The sequence below is a fragment of the Silene latifolia genome, chromosome Y (assembly GCF_048544455.1).
Source record: "Silene latifolia isolate original U9 population chromosome Y, ASM4854445v1, whole genome shotgun sequence".
Lineage (NCBI taxonomy): Eukaryota > Viridiplantae > Streptophyta > Magnoliopsida > Caryophyllales > Caryophyllaceae > Silene > Silene latifolia.
This window is the reverse complement of record NC_133538.1, coordinates 347,377,889-347,394,807: the sequence shown is the minus strand read 5'-3', so window position 1 is coordinate 347,394,807 and position 16,919 is coordinate 347,377,889. Positions and strand designations below refer to the sequence as shown.

General features: G+C 38.3%; 1 long non-coding RNA gene across 1 annotated transcript; it reads right to left on the bottom strand.

The window, feature by feature from the left end:
• Positions 1-598: 598 nt before the first annotated feature.
• LOC141633637 (uncharacterized) lies at positions 599-11,469 on the bottom strand. Its single transcript, XR_012538419.1, has 3 exons — positions 11,233-11,469; positions 828-920; positions 599-743 (listed from the first exon to the last, which is right to left on the bottom strand). It is a non-coding gene; the product is annotated as an uncharacterized LOC141633637 (long non-coding RNA).
• Between the last annotated feature and the right edge of the window lie 5,450 nt (positions 11,470-16,919).

Here is a 16,919-nt window from a genome sequence, read left to right as displayed (position 1 = left end):
CTCAGTAGACGTACGAGATGGCTCACTTGGTTTCTCCTTATAAGATGGCTCGTCATTAGGTGACTCCTCTCTAGCTTGTGACTCAGACCCCTCCATAGATGCATAGTTTCCTTGTGTACTCTTAGTCATCGCGTCTATGAAACGAGCTAATACTTCTTCACTTGGTCGCTCACCTGTTTGCCAGAACTTCACCATCATCATTTGAGTTTCCTTCAGTTGCTCTTCCAAAGTACTTATCTACATAAGAAAATTTTTTAATAATAAATCAACTTCCTATTGAACACTTCTCCAACTTTTCACCAACTCTTGAATTCATTAGCTAATGATAAGTAATAAGTTACCTTTTCCTTCAACTGTGTTGGAGTCGGTTTTTTGGGAGCTTTTCCAAAATATTCTTTTATGCCTATGCCATTAACAACTCCTCGAACACGACCAGGATGTTCGGCCTTGCCAAGTGCCTTAGCGAGTATATCTTCTCGTCCCTTGGGAACAAATACACCTGCCTTCACGTCTTTGTTTATTGCTTCCTGCACCAATTCATATAAAATAAAGTAATTGTGTACAAAATTAGCTACATGTATATTAGTTTCAACATTTCAAATGTCATACTAACGTACAATTTTTTTTTCCACTTCTTTAACATAATCAGTCATATCTCCATTCTCAGACTTGTGAGCCCTTAGCCAAACTAAATATCGATCAACTGTCTCCAATGGGCATCCCTTTGCGGCAAAGTCTGCTTTCTATAAAAAAGCATTCAACTTAACTTGGCTAAAATATCAAATAATTGTGAATAAGAAAAGTTAAACAATTAAAAGATAACTTACAACTTTCTTCTCAACTCCCCGATATCCTCCTCGAGAACCATGGTATTGTGCTTGCCTTTGAGCTGCATTCTTCTTGTTTTTCTCACTAATGGCCTGTTTACATTATATAATCATAAATTTGGAGACACCCTAATCGTTAAAAGTCCATGGAAAGATGTTGCTTTACTCCCCAAGGTTGATTTTTTTTTTTCATATATATAGCTAGTTATACAGGAAAATAGACATGTTTATATCACTTCAATTCAACTTACTAACCACGTTACGAAGATTGTCTCCTTCCCTTCCCCCCAAACAAGGCCTTTACAGACATTCATGAACTTGAATGGAACAGAGGCAGCCTCTTAACAAGCCAATTCAGAAGATAACAGAGCCTTGCATGCCATATCTCTGCTTATCTATTAAGCTAACAAACGAACATCAACTTTTGAATGAAATTGTCAGCAGTCTACAATGTGTGATACTTTTCGCGAAAAACAATGGCACCTAAGTAAACATCTCAGCCACATGTCTTCTTTCTCTCATGTCTAACCTGAAGTGCAAATCGATTTTGTATAGTGTTTTTGTTTCTTTCCATGGCCTTTTCTGGGTAGGGGACTCCTTTGTCACTCTCTATCTGACCACCAATGTTTCCTCGCTCGGACACCAAAATATGTTGTCAACCAACTCCAACAACCAAGCTTAAGATGTAATTTAGGCTGTTTTGTATCCGTTTATTAAAAAAAAAAAAAAAAAAAAAAAAAAAAAAAAAAACTTCTTCCAGGCCAACTGCAAGTACACAATCGAGACACCCTAATCGTTAAAAGTCACAAATGCTGGCTATCACTCTGCACTACTAAGTGACTTAGTATCTCATAAATATCCTTGATATATCAACTCAGGCATAAAATTCGTCAAATGAGAAAACTATGGGCAGACAGAGGAGTATACATTACACAATAGTAGCATGTCAAAAGTTACACATTTTTCATTATAGATGATCTTCGTCTCTTACCTCTTCTCTTCACTAAAAAAAATCCAGAACAGCCCAGAAAAAATTGGAACGGAGGAACAACATACTTTAAGTGAAACCCTATGAAGATCAAAAATTAGAATGGAGGAATAACATCAAAAAACAAAAAAACATAATGCAAACCGTATGAAGATTCAAACATACATACTTTCAAATGATATGATAATTAAGTATAAGAACAAATCAGATACAAATTAAATAACAGTAAAATTGCAAACACCACAGCAAATAACAGTATAATTAAGTATAAGAACAAATCAGCGTACAAGTTCCAGTCGTCCTGCCGGTGTTAAATTGCAAACACCACAGCAAATCATGACTAATTTATCAAGTATTTGAAAGCTAGATAGGCTACTCTGACCATGTTCACGTCGCAACTGTTCTTTTTTTTTTACAGATATACGCACAGCTATTGAAATCAAGCTTTTACTTGGTGATTTTGGGACTGAGTCAGTCCTAGTATTCTGCAGTATTATTTGAACAACATAACGTGGAGACATGGACCAAAATATAAGAAATTTATAAATGTAGTGCTCACTGCTCAGAGAATATTCAAATAAAACGTTATCGGTTGTCACTTGTCAGGGATTTCAAAACTGGTCATCACATTCTACTTGTCAGATTTGGAGTATTGTCATTAAATTACCTTAAATGCATCAGTAGTATGGGAGGCCACAAATGAATTCCATTCATCTAGTGTTATCTGTTTCCACAAGGTCGGTGGTTTCCTCCGGATAGCTCCCGTCTCCTCATCGTATAACCACTCACAGACTAACTTACTCTTCCACTTTCTCCATAACTCTCCGGCCTTACCAAGACACCAATCTTCACGTTCCTTTTTAACTGTGAATGCCCCCTACGTTGTCAAAGTAAAACAAAAACAAAAACAGATATTGAGAAAAAAGAAATCCTTTGTATAAGAAGACATAATTGATAATAAAAAGTAAGTAATTTTCTACATACTGTGATCATATCTAACATATCTCGTCTTGTCGGCTGCTCCACATCGTCCCATTTTTCAACCGTGCAGCTAACATGTCCCCGAACAGTAATCCCAATCCAACTACTGAACTTCGCAGCCCAATCTCCAGTCGGCAAATTCAGCTCTCACTATCCCATTCTAACTTAATTGGGTCCTCATCTCTAATAGCTTTTGTTGCTAACTTCAGGACCGATCGACCCCTCTCAGACCGCTTCCCTCTCTTTGTCGTACCCTCATTAGATTGGTCAGAGCTGTTTTTTCTCTTACTTGTCTTTCTCTTTGGCGTTGTCATTGATCAACCTGCACATAAATTTTTAGAATTAGTATTCGTAAATCACAAATACACCGCTTCTCTTTACAAACTAGACAATTGGTGCCAATATAATCTGGGAGCAAAGAAGAAAGGGTTATTTAATAAGAATAATCCAAACTAAGCATGTCCTTCTCATATTAATCTATACTATTGTTTAACTCAGAAAAATCCGGACTTTTACCTCATTTATCTTGCATTGAACTCTTGGAAGGGAAACTCATAGAGCCGGTTACCCCTTTGTATAACCATTGATGAAAAACAAAACATCTCTCTACCTCCTTTTAATCAAAAACAACAACAAAAAATCCCTGCATCCCAATTAATCATAGTCAAAACCCCTAACTTAATTTACCCTAAATTAATTTCCTTCTTCAATTCCTGCGAGTTTCCTTATTAAAATGAGAGTGTTTTGGTATTTTGCATCAAAGTTCTTTTCTCCTAAAAAATCTACGGACCCAACTATTCTTATGTCCAAATTTTTCTTACAAAAGTCAACCTTTGGTATGATTGATTGTTTTTAATCTGGGTTTTATGTTATTTCACCATTACTTTTGATTTATATTGTGTTTTTTGTAATGAATTTGATTGATTGAATGGTTTCATGTAACTGGGTTTGTATTGCTTTCTTGTTAATTTCATTAGTTTGATATATTTGCTTGGTTATGTTTCTGGGTTTACTGCTTTTATTGTGGTTCAAGGTTAATTTTATATTTTTCTGCTTTTACATGATTTGTATTGGAATTTCTTTCCAGAAATCATAGGGTAATATATTTATTGACCAAAAAGGAACGATTAAATCACCATGGTGATAAATCGATTCAAAGATAGCTTGTAATGAATCAAAACACACGCTGGAATTTATAGTGTAGAAGGAAGAAGAAGATATGAAGAATGACAATGAAGAAGGAAGCAGAAAAAATAAAAAGGAGTGGACCTACATACCGACTTTGTTGGGCAAATCGGTTGTATCGTCATATGTGGGACGAGTTCAATACAAGTTAAATGACGCGATAGTTGGGCTTTTTCTGAGTTAAACATTAGTTTGGGTTAATATGAGAAGAGAGGGTTTAGTTTGGATTATTCACATGAAATAACCCAAGAAGAAAAGGAAAAAATGCAGGACCAAGTTCTACAGATAAAAAAGGAAATCAGATGAAAAAGATGACTATCCAGTGAAAGTGAATGAGAAGGATGTGTTTCGTGTTGCATTCTAATTTGTTCTGTACTCAAAACATGCGTGGTAGAGTTGTTTACTCAAACATCAACATAATAAATTACTTAAATAAAATAATGAAATACACGATAAATATAAACGAGAAGGATGTGTTTAGCATTGCTTTCTAATTATTTCTTTAATATACCTTACATTTAAGCAAAAAACTAAATAACAAAATGAATTACTTAAATAAAATAATGAAATAAATAGTAAACATAAATTTGACTATGTTTACTCAAACATCATCACGTGGACGTTTTTTTGAAATGCTTTCACCGTCAATCCATATCCCCTCATTGTGATCATCACGCGCGTATAAACTCGAGGGGTTAACAATATCAGCGTCATCGAACCGTGATAACTGATGATCAAAGCCCTCAAATACAACATCTTCATCACAAGTATCCACTGCACGCCTACCCCGTACAGATAAAACAACAAACCAATTTTTGTCCGCCGGGTCTGTTACATAGAACACTTATTTTGCTTGACTGGCTAATATGAAAGGGTCTTCCTTATGACCGACTTTACCAAGATTCACCAACGTGAATCCTAATTCATCCTTGCGAACACCATTATTTGTTTCAATCCACTTGCAACCAAATATAGGAATTTCAAATTCTCTGTAATTCAACTCCCAAATCTCCTCAATAACTCCGTAGTAATGCATTTTACTCAAAATTGGATTTTTATCTTTCGAACTAGCAAAGTACATTGCTTCTGCTTCTACACTAACCCCACTATTTTGCATTGTGCTCATGTCATCTTGCTTACGAGTGTAAAACGTACAACCATTAATTGCATAACCAGTATAAGAAGAGGCGGAAATATCTGGCCCATAACAAAGTCTTTTTAATCTGGAAGAGATAGCTTCTGGACATTCTTGCAAGTCTTGAATGACTCGACCCTTAAACCAAACTCTAAAAGTCTTATTGTGCTCACTTGCAATCCACTTCTCCGTTTTATTTCGATGATTATCCCTTAAGAACACCATGCGTTCTTCGATGTATGGTTGTACCTCATCCTCGTTGTGAAGGACATATGTATGTGCAATATGCCACTTCTATGTTGTCATATCTTGACAAACATGACCTCTAAGCCCTTTCCCCATCATCCACTCACTATGCCGACTCTTAGGAACCCCAAGTAATTCAGCATCAGATAAGTGAGTATAAAAAAATGAAAGTGCTTCGTCAATAATTGCACGCTCAGCAATACACCCTTCAGGCCGATATCGGTTAGAAGTATAGGACTTGTACACTTTCATCAATCTTTCAAACGGATATTTATACCTCAAATAAACTGGCCTAAGATATTTAATCTCTCTAACCAAATGTACAGTTAGATGAATCATGATCGTGAAAAGGGAAGAAGGAAAATACATTTCAAACTGACAAAGAGATAAAACAATTAGTTTTTGCAAGGAGTCCAACTCTGAAGGATCAATTACTTTGTTGCATATGGCATTGAAAAAAAAAACAGAACCTACTTATAGCGAATCGAACCTTTTTAGGTAAAATGGAACGAATAGCTACAGGTAGTAATTGTTGCATCAAAGCATGAGAGTCATGAGACTTTAAACCAGTAAGCTTGAGATCTCGCATTGATACGAGGTTACTTATATTCGAAGAATATCCCTCTGGCACTTTAACACCATGTAAGCACTGACAAAACTCTATTTTCTCCTTTTTTGAAAGAGTGTGAGCAGCCGGAGGCAAATAAGCACGTGTTCCCTTCTCTTGCGGTGCTAACTCAGGCCTAATTTTCATATCCATCATATATTTCCTAGCCGCCTTATTGTCTTTTGACTTATTTGGAACATTGAGAAGAGTGTTGATGATATTATCACATACATTCTTCTCAATATGCATAACATCTAAGGAGTGTCTTATAGAGAGGTCACGCCAATAAGGAAGTTTATCAAAAAGGGGACTCATCTTCTTATAACCACGAGATGCCAATTTGGAACATTTCTTCCCATATGTAATCTGAATATCTTTTACCTTTTCATATACTTCATGCCCGGTTAATATCTTAGGAGGTGGACGATGTTCGGCTTTTCCATTGAACGCTTTTTGTTGCCTACGATATGAATGATCCTCATCTAAAAACCTACGATATCCTAAGTAGGCTTGCTTTCGAGAATATGTCAAATAGCAAGAATCTACATCTTCACCACACAAAGGGCACGCCTCTTTCCCATGTACGGTATGCCCACATAGATTGCCATATGCAGGAAAGTCAGATATAGTGCACAATAACATTGCTTTTAAATTGAATACGCTATTTTGGTAGGCATCAAAAACTTCTATCCCTTTATCCCATAATATTCTCAAATCGTCAAGAAGAGGAGCTAAATAGACATCTATATCATTACCAGGTTCCTTGGGCCCAGAAATCAACAAGGACAACATCAAATATTTTCGTTTCATGCATAAATATGGAGGCAAGTTGTAAATAGCTAAAAGCACCGGCCAAGTACTATGTTGACTACTCAAACTTCCATAAGGATTCATCCCGTCGGTTGATAATGCAAGACGAAGATTTCTGGGTTCTTTGCCAAACTCCGGGTACTTAGAATCAATGAACTTCCACTCTAACCCATCAGACGGGTGTCTCAACATCCCATCATTAGCTTTGGCAGTTTTATGCCACGTCAATAGCTTCGCATCTTCCTTATTCGCAAAAAGGCGTATCAACTTTGGAATTATTGGAAAATACCACAAAACTTTTGCCGGGATACCCTCCTTCTTTTTATACCGCCACTCTTTAAAAACTGGACAGTGAGTGCATGTCTCATATTCTTTGCGATAAAGTATACAATCGTTGGGACATGCATGAATCTTTTCATATTTCATACCAATTCCCCAAAGTATCTTCTTTGCCGCATATGTGCGATTGGGAAGAACATTATATTCGGGAAGCATGTCTTTCAACAATTCTAGGAGGTCATTAAAAATCTTGTCGCTCCACCCATTTTTCGCTTTCAAATTATATAACTTAACAATTGACGCCAATTTTGTGTATTTTTTGCAACTCTTATACAAGGGCATCTCAGAATCTTTTAACTTCTCTAATACAACACTTATCTCATCCAAATTATTTTCATCAAGGTCGTCATCATCATCTATAATGTCTTCATCAACATTCACAAACGAGTTTTCTTCTTCCTCATTGTCTCCACAAAAATCTCCCCATATATTTTCAAAGTTATCATCAGACTCATCAACCGACTCCGAATTCATACCTAAACCCGAATCTTCTAGTGCATCAGAATCATTTTCAATTAAATTGAAACATGTTTCTTTCTCTATCTCACTAAATTCGAGATTTATATCTTCTCCCATTCCTCCTTTTATGGTTCTAGATTCTCCGTGAAAAGTCCAGCGTCTATATTTTGGATTAAAATTTCTCTTCTGTAAATGAATTTGTACATCTGACAAGCTCATATACTTCATATTAAGACACATATCACAAGGGCACGCCATACTAGATGTGTTTGTCACATTCTCTCTAACAAAGGCATAAAATTCAGCTAACCCGACGTCATACTCTAGGTCACCTTTTTTCGCAGCAAACATCCAAGTACGAGCCATCTTAACGAAAATATACTACATAAAATAAATATTATGAAAATATGAGTATTTACAAGCTAAAATTATTAGTGCGGACAAAAATAAGTGTAGATAATATTCCATATAAATAAGTGTAGAAAATATTCCATATTAGACGAAATAAAGAAATTTTTGAAAAGCTAAAATAAAAGTTCACAAAACTGTAGCTGCAAAGTATCGAATGTGAGACTACATGCAGAGTTATCCTCAATATTGCCAAGCGAACCACTATGCCAGATGTATATGAATGATAGAGTTATTAATGTTTAATACTTATTAGTCTGCTAAGTTTCGCCCGGGACCTGGGCCGTCCAGGCGTAGCTTCACCTCTGTTACTTATATCAATTCCTCGAGTTTTAGGAGTATTATTGTAGTGAAGGATGCTATTCTCAAATCCATGGGCTCGGCTATTGCTACAGCAGAGCTAATGGCTAGCTGGACAGATAATAAGGAGAAGTTCGGTGTGCAAAGTAAGCCCTAGTTGCCTATGGCTGGTTTATGACCAAATACCCTGTGTTACTTAGTATCAATGCCATTAACCATATAGATGTTCTGCCTAAGCATGGCATCATTGCCACTATGGCTATACAAAAGAAACTGACAACTGTAGACTCCCTTCAAGCAAAAGGCCTACTCATAGTGAACAGATGTATACTCTGCAAGCCAGCAAACGAGTCACCCTCTCATCTTTTTTTCAAATGCTCTTATTCTCAAGATGTTTGGAATGGGTTGTTGCATTGCTTAAAGATTGATGGTAGAAGTATCAAAGATGATTTGCAGAATGGAGATTATAACAGACCATGAGAAATGGTCTTTCTTAGTGTATACTCCTAGTAGGTCGAATGTTGTCTATGCTTTGGTAGAAGATGAACCTGAGTTAATTCAAGTATAACAGAGTGTCCACATAATCATCTAGCTTATGAAAGACTTAGTTTCAACAGTGTGAAACTTTCAGAAGCATTGAGTTAGTTGATCATAAATTGCTTGCAAAATTGATTTCATAAAAGAAAAAATAACGTGGTGATCGAATTGTTAGACGGCATTTATCTAGTAGCACAAGTAGTAATTGCCACCTTAGTTGTACTTCTCGTGGCATTTAATCGTGCAATTACTCTTAATGCCACCTTGGCTTTTTTTTTTTCACTTCCCCGCGTACTATTTCCACTGGCGCTCATTTCCTCTCTAATTGTTTCATTTCTCCTTCTAAGCTTCATAAACCTAAACCCTAAAACCTAAATTATTGGTGTCAGTAAGCCTACTTTCTCAATTACAGGTATGATTCTCAATGTTTTAGCATACTTTATCAATTATCTAGTTTAATTAAGTTCCCATGTTTGTCTTTGTGAATTAGGGAAGTTTAATTTACTTTTGCTGCTCAAAATTGAAGTCTCGCCAATTTGGGGTAAGCACTTTACTTTGCTTCTCTACATTCACTCACCATTGATGATTACTTTACACTATTTGAATAAGAACCTTTCTTTGAAAATTTAGGAACTTTGCTTTGGATTTAGGAAATTTGGGTCTATTTGACGGAATGTTTGGAACTTTGGTTTGGTGCTTCCTTCAAAGGTGACTGGTTTTATGTGAATTTGTTAGGGGATTATAATAATTTTAATCTAACTTTTTAAATGCTAGTTTTGAGAAAAAAATTAATATATCATAAGTTTTGTTATGCTACCAGAATTATGGATGGTACTTGGTAGAACTCACAAATGGATTGCTAGTGACAATCGATATGAGTACTTAGCTGGGGTTTCTGAATTTTCGTTGTTCGCATTTAGCAAAGATAAATACAGCGAGGTCCTTCTCTATACACCAAATATTTGAATCGCTTTACTTTAGATAGGGTAGATATGTATGACCACCTTGTGATCAACAGAATGATGGTAGATTATGAGGTTCGGTATTGTCACGGTGAATCACGGTCCACTAATGTTTTTGAAATAGACACAAATAATATTGATTAGCCTATCTATGGTCATGACAAGGTCAATAATGAGTGTAATGAGGACACCATGAGATTACTATCAGACATTATAAGAGCTTTCAAATTGACCCAAAGTATTGTGGAAGGTGGTATGGTTCAAGAAAGTAACAGTACACTAAATAATAATCGGGGAGGGGTTAGAGAGGCCTAATGTTGTTGTTAAGGCTGAAATTGAAAAATTCAATACGTTAATTAAAGATGTTAATTGAGAGCTTTATCCTCGATGTAAAAAGTTTAACTAATAGCTAGCCCTATATGGATGTCACAGGTGTTTTGGGGAAATTGATCTCAGTAGGTTTCTAATAATATCTGTAAATGGGTTTCTTGTTTATTATGGGACTTGGTGAAACTCATCCAGTGTGTTTGTCCGGTTAAGTTACCGATGGTTACGCACCAAGAATAATACGAGTCAACATAACTGCTCATGTACATGCCACAGTTGATAGATGATTCTGGTTTCTCTTATATTGTTCTCTATTAATGCAGGAAAGTTGTACATGATCATGGAAATTTGCTGTGGGTTGAACCATATCTTTAAAGAGCATCTTGATGGAGTGTATGTTGATGTTTAATGTATAGCTGTAACATTGCTAAACTATGTTGATGTTTAATGTATAGCTGTATCTTTTCTAAATTGGCATTTATACAGCCAATTACCAGCATAAACAGGAAATGCCATTAGGAGTTTTAGCGACATTGGATCTCGCGGCATTTAATCAAATGCTGCTATAATTTGTCGCGGCATTTACATATGCTGCCAGACGTCAAATTAAACGCCGCTATAGATATACAATGTTGTAGTGATCATTGTCGTGCCATAAAACTAGTTACATTAAGAGAATAACCTCACCCTTCCAGCAATTTATTTCTAACCTTCTACCCAAGGCACATCAATAATCTAAAAATTTTTCATAATAAGGGTCTATCTCATGATAATCTAACTACAAAACCGTCTTACAAAGGTGCGTACAGTAAAAAAACTTAATAAATTCAGCAAAATCAACAATTACACTGATAAGCACAAACAGATTAACGGGATTGGAGATAAGCACAAACAAATTAGCGAAAAAATGAAGCAGCTAGCAAAATAAGTACTACATGTTATTACGAAATCAACAATTATTCAGATAAGTACAAGCAGATTAACGAATTATCAGGAGTTCAATGAAGAATATGTATACAAAATTGATTTCATTGTTCAATTATGATATTTACGAAATCAATTTGTACTAAGTAAAAATGATTGATCAGGTACTAAAGAAGCGTATGACAGTTGACACAAACCTCTGTAAGGCGATGAACGACTGGCAGTGATCGGTGGTACGGTGTTGCGTTAGGGCGATGATGTCGTGGCGGTGGTTTGCGAGGCGCTGGTGGTAGCGTCAGAGATGAACGGCAGACTTTGGTGGTGGTTTATGTTTTAGGGTATAAGCGCAGGAGGGTTGCGTTTATTATTTTGTTTGAATTGAATGAGAAGGGATGAAGTAAGGCGGTGGAATTTGGAGCATTACTAAAACAAAAGAAGACGGTCCAGTAAAACAACCGTCTTGTATATTAATAAGAAGACGGTTTTATTGACCAACCGTCCTTGTTATGTTTATAACGAGGACGGTTGTCTCTATTAACCGTCCTAAGTATGTATTCAATAATGGCGCCAAATTTTTTGACTGATATAAGACGGTTCCGTGTCCAACCGTACTCTAAGGGGCGTCCTCTTTGAGTAAAATTGTAGTAGTGTGGCCATGCATTTCAGTTACAGCTCCTCGAGTGGCCCTGAGAAATATCGAGTACCTGATAAAGGCTGAATATTTCCTTCAACTCGAACTCCTTCCGATCTAAGCACAGCATGAAATGACCCAGAAAAAATCTACTTGGCCCCCTGTTACGGATGACCGTGAGAAAGAAACCAAAGTCACCCAAAATCTGCCTTAGTCTCAAGAGACAGTCGATAGTCAAAAGAATCGACTCTTAGGATCACCATGGAGGTCCTATCCACGACCGGGCACCGAATGTTATAAAACATTTAGGACTCCACGTTGATGTCACAATTGTGTCCTACGAGATATCCGTATAAATCGCCTCTGTGATTGGTCAGTCAACCGGTTGACTTATGGCTCGTTGAACCCACCATCAACCAACGTCACAAAATAATTGCCAGAGTTATCAGCTCATGTGGGCAATTAAGGACTGAAAAATATAATGTTCGTTCAGTTCACTTTGTGGTGTTCAAAATTTGTCGTACAAATCCACATGAAAAACAAAATATATATAAAATATCAAAACGATGATGTCGTATAGAGTACAAGCGAGAATGAATCTAATCCATAAAAGAGTACTACAACTTAGGAACACGTTTAATTCCCATGGAATTAACATGCCCTTCATGCTTATCTTGTCGTAATACTTTAGTGAGAGGATCTGCTATGTTATCATCTGTAGCAATCTTTTCTATCACTACTTCCTTTTGCTCCACGTAATCCCGGATTAGATGAGCTTTCCGTTGTACATGTCTAGACTTGTTGCTAGACTTTGGCTCCTTAGCTTGGAAGATGGCACCACTATTGTCGCAATAGATGGTGATCGGGCCATTCGAACTGGGCACTACAGATAGCCCATGTAAGAATTGACGCATCCATATCGCTTCCTTTGTAGCCAGGACGCGGCATAGTACTCGGACTCGATCGTAAAATCTCTTTGTAACAGTTTGTTTCGAACTCTTCCACCGATCGCAACGCCATTAAGAGTAAAAACGAATCCAGAGTGAGATTTCGAGTCATCTCGATCCGTTTGGAAGCTAGCATCTGCAGAATCGGTTGCGCGCATAGCTTTTGTTCGCCTCCATAAGTCAATGCCCAATCTTTAGTCCTCCTGGGAGGTACTTAAGAATGTTCTTGACAGCCTAACCAATGTGATTCACCTGGATCTTTGTTGGAATCGACTTGTCATACTCAATGCATATGCCACGCCTGCGGGCGTGTGCATATCATGGCATACATGATTGATCCTATAGCCGAAGCATAAGGAATCCGTGTCATGCGCTCTTTTTCTTCCGGTGTCTCTGGTGACTGAGATTTGCTCAAATGCACCCCTAGAGCCATAGGAAGGAACCCCTTCTTGGAGTTAGTCATGCTGAATCTCTCTAGGACTTTGTCTATGTAAGACTCCTGACTGAGAGATAACATCCGTCGTGATCTATCTCGATAGATACGGATGCCTAGAATTCTTTGCGCCTCTCCCAGATCTTTCATCTGGAAATGGTTTTTCAACCATACTTTCACCGAAGTTAAGAGAGGTATGTCATTCCCAATCAGGAGTATGTCGTCAACATACAATATTAGGAAAACAATCTTGCTCCCACTCGACTTGATATATAAACATGGTTCCTCGACCGATCGAGTAAATCCATTTTCTTTAATCACTTGGTCGAAGCGATGATTCCAACTCCGAGATGCTTGCTTAAGTCCATAAATGGAACGCTTAAGTTCGCATACTTTCTTAGGATGTTGTGGATCGATGAAACCTTCGGGTTGTACCATGTACAACTCTTCCTCTAAAAAGCCGTTTAAGAAGGCGGTTTTCACATCCATTTGCCAAATTTCATAGTCATGAAAAGCGGCGATCGCTAAGATAATCCGAATGGAACGCAGCATGACTACGGGTGCAAAAATCTCATCGTAGTGCAAACCTGGCACTTGGGTGAAACCTTTAGCAACTAGTCGTGCTTTGTAGATATCTTGTTGACCTTCCACAGAATGCTTTATCTTGTAAAGCCATTTGCATTGAAGGGGACGAACCTTAGCAGGCAAGTCAACAAGATCCCATACGTTGTTCTCATACATAGAGTCCATCTCGGATTGCATGGCCTCAAGCCATAGCTTTGAGTCAGAACTAGTCATGGCACCTTTATAGGTTGCGGGTTCACTACTCGTTAAGAGTAGAACGTCATCTATGTCATGTTCCTCGACCATACCAATGTATCTCATGCGGAGGAATAGAGACTCTTCCCGACCTCCTAGGTTCCTCAGAATATTCACATGCAGGGGATTGAAGGAATAGGTTCCTCCAATGGTTGCTCGGTATTTGGTTCTGGAATCTCCGGCAGGTCGAAGGTTCTATCACTCTTTGCATTCTCGAGAAATTCCTTCTCTAAGAATGTCGCACTAGCGCCAACAAAAACACGTTGTTCGGTTGGCGAATAGAAGTAATGACCAAGTGTTCCTTTAGGATAACCTATAAAGTATGTCTTGACCGATCGCGGGCCGAGCTTATCCTCGTGTCTCCACTTGACATAAGCCTCGCAGCCCCAAACCCGTATAAAGGACAAGTTAGGGACCGTTCCCTTCCATAGTTCATATGGAGTCTTGTCAACAGACTTTAGACGGACTTGGTTAAGTATTAGAGCAAATGACATAAGAGCATAACCCCATAACGAGTCGGGCGGCGGTGTGACTCATCATGGATCGAACCATATCAAGTAGTGTTCGATTTCTCCGTTCGGACACACCATTCAACTGAGGTGTTCCAGGTGGAGTTAAGTGTAGGGCAATCCCACAATCCTTTAGGTGTTGATCAAACTCGTGAGAAAGATACTCGCCACCACGATCCGAACGCGTGTTTTAATCTTCCTACCTAATAGGTTACTGCCCTATTATGGTATTCCTTGAATTTCTCAAAGGATTCACTTTTGTGCTTCATTAAGTAGACATAGCCATATCTACTTAAATCGTCCGTGAAAGTGATGAAATACCTATAGCCTTCTCGTGCGGTGATTGACATAGGACCACATACATCCGTGTGTATGTGTCCTAATAGGTCGACAACGCGCATTCCAACACCTTTGAAGGAAATCCGAGTCATCTTACCGATGAGACATGATTCACACGTGCCAAATGATTGAAAATCAAAGGCCGAGATAGCTCCAATTTTGATGAGCTGTTTTACGCGTTTCTCATTAATGTGTCCCATACGGCGGTGCCATAGATACGTTTGATCTTTGTCACCAACCTTTACCTTTTTATTCATTACGTGTAATATTTCGGTGGTCTGATCTAAAACATAAATTCCGTTCATGGAGACCGCCTTGCCATAAATCATATCGTGTAAAGAGAAAATGCAAGTATTATTCTCTATTACAAATGAAAAACCAAGTTTGTCAAGTGCAGAAAATGAAATAATGTTTTTCGAAAGACTGGGTACATAATAGCAATCATATAATGATAACTCAAATCCGCTAGGAAGTGGATCACATATGTTCCCCTCGAGGCAGCGGCCCACTCTTGCTCCATTCCCGACACGCAAGTCAACCTCACCCTTTACGAGAGGCTCGAGATTTCGGAGGCCCTGCACATGATTACACAGATGAGAACCACAACCAGTATCAAGTACCCAAGTTCCGTAACTTGCGTGGTTAATCTCAATCATATGAATAAAAGTAGAAGAAGAAGACATACCAACAGGTTTAACGCGACCTGCTTTTATGTCCTCATGATAAACAGGACATGTGCGTCTCAATGCCCGTCTTGTGGCGTGATGGCATTCCATGTTTTCATTCTTGCTCTTTGTCGTGCACGATGAGGTGCTCGACTCACCAAGCCCACTCTTACCTGAACCCGACTTCTTGAACTTCGCCTTACCTACTGCTAGGTTTGCCCGAGCTTTGCCCTTACCCTTTCCCTTGTTTGTCACAACGAGAACATCCTGTTTCATGCTCCCACCGAACTTCATGTCCTTCTCGGTCATACGAGGAGGGAGTGCAATTCATGGGGAGTTTTCTTCAAATCATTCATATAGTAATTCGCTCTAAATTGCGAATAACCATCGTGGAGTGAGTGAAGTATGCGGTCAATGACAATGTTCTCACTGATCTTACAATCAAAGGTCTCCAGCTTCTCGACATTCTCAATCATGCTGAGAATGTGTGGGCTAACCGGTTGGCCCTTCTGGAGTCTCGCATCAAAGAAGCGAGTGGTATGCTCATAGGTCACGATTCTCGGTGCTTTCGAGAATTCCTTGGTGAGCGTGGTGAAAATCTTGTTTGCACCATGGGCTATGAAGCGTTTCTGCAAATTGGGTTCCATTGCAAAAATGAGTACGTTTTTAATCGCACCCGCTTCCATACAGAAATCATTAAACTTGGTGATTTCAGCACTCTAGCCGTGGGACCTGGGTTTGCGGGATGGGCTCAAGAGGTATTTGAGCTTCCGTCGGCGTGCGGCATTCCGTAATGCCGCCTCCCGATCCGCGAAGTTTGATCCATCATTCTTCAGTCGAGTAGACTGATTCATCTGATTCATGAAGATCCGAAGCCAGGACTCACGGTCCAATGTGGCACTTGGCATTGGGTTATCAGTAGAACCAGCCATTCGATATTAGCAGTTTAAAAGTTCGTGATCTACACTGAAAAGAAAGAAAAACAAAACGAAATAAGCAACTCATCGAGGTGATTTAAGTCTATTTTAAAATTCATTTTAAACATGTAGACTCTCGCACTTGCATAATTGATCTCCCTCAAGAATGATACAAGTGATCCCAAGATTCAATTTCGAGAAATTGATAAGCCAACTGTTTAGCTAATTCTTCCGTAAGAACTCTTGGTCGATAGATTTCCGTAAATCCTATCTATAGTCCACCATAGTCACAGGATCGTACGAGTGACCATAGTGTTGAGATAAAATAGGTCAATCGGTTCCAACTTACCCGACGTAGAAGGGGTCATATTATGCCTGCCGACGAAGAAGGGACTCATTGGAGTTTGACCTATAAAGACCGTTCTCAATTTTTGTTTATACGAGGAAGATCCCATCAACTAAATTATAATTCATATTAAGTGAACGAATAACTAGCGTCTGCGTGAATGAATTAATTTGGGTGATGGCTTAAAAATCGTGTGACATGAGAATGTCAATGAAAACTAACTCGTGACCTCTATATGTGTCAGTTTTCATGCAATTATTAGGTGGTTTGGTTTTTAG